This window comes from Protobothrops mucrosquamatus, unplaced genomic scaffold, assembly GCF_001527695.2.
Source record: "Protobothrops mucrosquamatus isolate PMUCROS unplaced genomic scaffold, P.Mucros_1.0 scaffold151, whole genome shotgun sequence".
NCBI lineage: Eukaryota > Metazoa > Chordata > Lepidosauria > Squamata > Viperidae > Protobothrops > Protobothrops mucrosquamatus.
The window spans coordinates 482,240-485,905 of record NW_015386516.1 but is presented as its reverse complement, the minus strand read 5'-3'; positions in this window follow the sequence as shown (position 1 = coordinate 485,905).

Below are 3,666 nucleotides of genomic sequence, written 5' to 3'. Positions count from 1 at the left end.
CTTTCAAATTCTTCCTCTTGGCTGCACCAAATTTGTGTAAGCATAAAATATAGAGCACCCTCATACGTGGCATAACTGCCATACCCAGGTTGACTCTGTGTGTCCCTGATCCCATAGCATTTCCACCCATCTAGTCTTCACTCAATAATATAAATCCTGATCTCATTTTTGTTATTTGGCACATGCTGGTTGGAGGATTAGTCTAGATGACACCATCGGTCACCAGTGAGGGAACAAACAATCTCAGTTCAGCAATTAAGGCATCTATGGTTGAATAGATAATGCACTGGATTCAGTTTTCCAGGAGAAACACTGGTGTTCTGCAGAATTTAGGGGTGAGCTGTTTTCCCTTTGGGAAAAACTTTGCCTCACCTGCCTTCTGACATTAAATTTTCTTGCTTTAATTTATCTTCCATTAAATAAATCAACCACAGAATTATGCCTTAGAGGCGCAGCAATTGGCAGCGAACTCATTTAAATCAAGCTAAATTAACTGAGGGTGGAGCACTGACTTTATGCCAGTTTTCAAGCCCTCCTATTGTTCATCAGGAAGGAGTGATCCTGTTGTCTCAGAATGGCAATCATGAAATGATTGCTGGCCGGCCCAAGAGGTTTGGGAAACATTGGGATTTGAAAACATTGAAAGGACAAGATTTATCTTTAAAACTCAAATGGGCCAAAGAGTTGGACCTAAAGGGATTCTTCTGTTTGCATAATTTCAGGAAAACGAGAGGTCTTTAAATCCAGCTAAAGCATTTTCTAAGACGAGTCAGGGAGACGATTTTCACTAACACCTATCTACAGTATATACACCCTCCTATGCTAAGGATGGAAAATCTTTTTTTCAGATAAATTTCACCTCAAGAGATGGCATGACAAAATGGTTATATATCTCAAAATTGTAAAATATAACACTTCTAAATATTTAAAAAGTTAGGAACAAAATACAGTTTGTTCTCTATTTTAATACCAAACCACATACACATAGGGGTGTTGCAGCTACAAAGACCAGTAAAAGTTAACTTTAAACAAATAACAAAGTAGTTAATTTCAGTTACGTTCACCAATGTGGCATATTCAAAAGCAATCAATTAAATTTTCACCTGTATCTATTTAAAATGTTTCCATTGCTCCAAATAGGGAATTGCATTAAATGTACTAAAGAGGATAGATTGAATAAATCCACTAAACCTCCTGTCAACCTGGTGAATTAAAATGAACCTGGCAGTATCCTAGTATCAGCTGATCCAGGCTTATTTATTCCTTCTTCCATAATATGATTCTTTCCCTAATCTAATATGAATCTTTCTGCATATCTTGCAATATGTACAGTTTGCATCCTGGGTTAAGGATCAGTTCCATTCAACTGCTGCAGCCAGAAAACAGCAGATGCTGTTCAGAACTGAGAGAGACTTTGGATATGTGATGAGAATTAATTGTCAGTGTAATATGTATTTTAAATGGGTCATTTGATTTTGTTTTAAAGAAAAATGGGTTTGGTGGGGAATGTCTTTAAAACATTTATTTGCAACCATAGGTGTTAGCAAAATGCAAATGATATTTTCTGTTGTCTGATGAAGACAAACATGTAATGAAAGAAAGATAAGAAAGCACATACTGATAAAGAGTGCTATCAAAATTAGATGGAATGTATTGGCCTCATACGGACTGTTTTAATTTTATTTGGTAGGGAATGTGATTTAAACGAGGTAGGCATTTTGTCATTCTTGTGATTGCTGTGGACATACAGATGCAGCCCAGCAAGAGCTCTTTTGGGGATAGAAAACATTTGTGAGATGTTCTAAAAGAACTAAACAAATGTGTACATTGTAAATCAAGAATAAGATAGACAATGAATTTTCCACGTTCAGGTATATGAATTCCAAGTTATCATGATTATGTAGACACAGAGGCAAAAATTGAACAAAACCTTCTAATAAACCTACTAATATTCAAACACATTTCAAAATCCTTCTATATCTGTATCTAGCTTATAAGATTCCAGAAACTATGCTTGACTTATAGTAGAAACAGAATGCTAGGCTAGATTGGCAATTATTTTAAATAAGCAAAACAGCTTATTCCTAATATAACATTTCTAGTGGCCTTCATAGGACAACGTATATATAATCACACTGCTTGTCTTAGCCATATTATCCTTTGCTAATGGGCAAACACAAGATTAACCAATTAGACTTAAAGTCTAGGATGCCCATGGGTTTACACCGATACTGAAATCCCTTAATGGTCTAACTAGAAAATTTTTGGACAAACTATCAAAAGACTAGCTTGACTACGATACTTCAGAACAAGTACTGTGGAAGAATCAGAAATACTTAATAGAGTCAAACAATAATCTATCATCAGATTAATCTTTGTACTTAGATGGTCTCTAGGATACCAAGATAGCGAGAGCAAAAAGTGTTCATTGGCTTCAAGGAGGATCTAGCAATCATAAAGGATCCCTAAACTTATTTGCATGAAGGATCAATCCTGTCAAAAAGGAGAGTCAGATAGTCCTCGATTTATGACCACAGTTGAGCCCAAAATTTATACTGCTAAGTGAGACAGTTGTTAAAGAGATTTTTGCCCCATTTTCTTGCTACAGTTCTTAAATGAATCACTGCAGTTGTCAAGTTAGCAACACGGTTGTTAAGTGAATCTAGCTTCGCCATTGACTTTGTTTGTCAACCAGGTCACAAAAGGTAATCACATGACCCCAGGACACTGCAACCTTCACAATTATGAGTCAGTTGCCAAGCATCTGAATTTTGATCACATGACCACGAGGATGCTGCAATGGATGGATCGATGAAAAATGGTTATAAGTCACTTTTTCAGTGCCCTTGTAACTTCGAATGGTCACTAAACAAACTGTTATAAGTCGAGGGCTACCTACATGTTCCATAAGAAATAAACCTACTTTTAATTCCTATAGAGAAATTGATCAAGATATCAAGACAACTTTATTTAAACTTTGCAAGTAAAAAATGAAAAATGATTTGTTCCTAGGTTTTCCTATGTAGTCCTGGCAGTGGACATTCTACCCAGAGTATCTTAAGACATGATGGAGATATGATAGACACGCTACTCAGCAATGGAAATATTGAGCCATTATGTTTAAAGGATAAACCAACATTTAATAGATCTCTCTCTAAATATTTTGGGATGCAGCAATGGTAGGCTGTCCTTAGTGATATTGAAGGATTTCATCGAATGTCATCAAATCTTTTAAAATGAATTGATCCAATATGTGTTTCCCAAATCATAATTTTGTTCTGGATTTGTTCTGGATTTGATCCTCTAGTTTTTCTGGACCCTACACAACAATTCTCTACTCAAAATGTACTCTGCTCAGAACATGTGCCTGTCAGAGAAAATTGCATCCAGTAGGTGAACAATGTGCAAAATACATTATAATATATGACAGGGCACCAAAATCCTTGCAGGACTGTCTTCTCCAATCAGTGATGGCCCGTTGCCTGGAGGCCGTACGGGTCTGGATGGGGAGGAACAGACTCAGACTCAACCCTTCCAAGACCGAGTGGCTGTGGTTGCCGGCGCCTCGGCATAGTCAGCTGATTCCATCGCTGTCTATAGGGGGCGAAATTTTGGCCCCCTCAGAGAGGGCACGCAACTTGGGTGTCCTCCTGGATCCACGGCTGA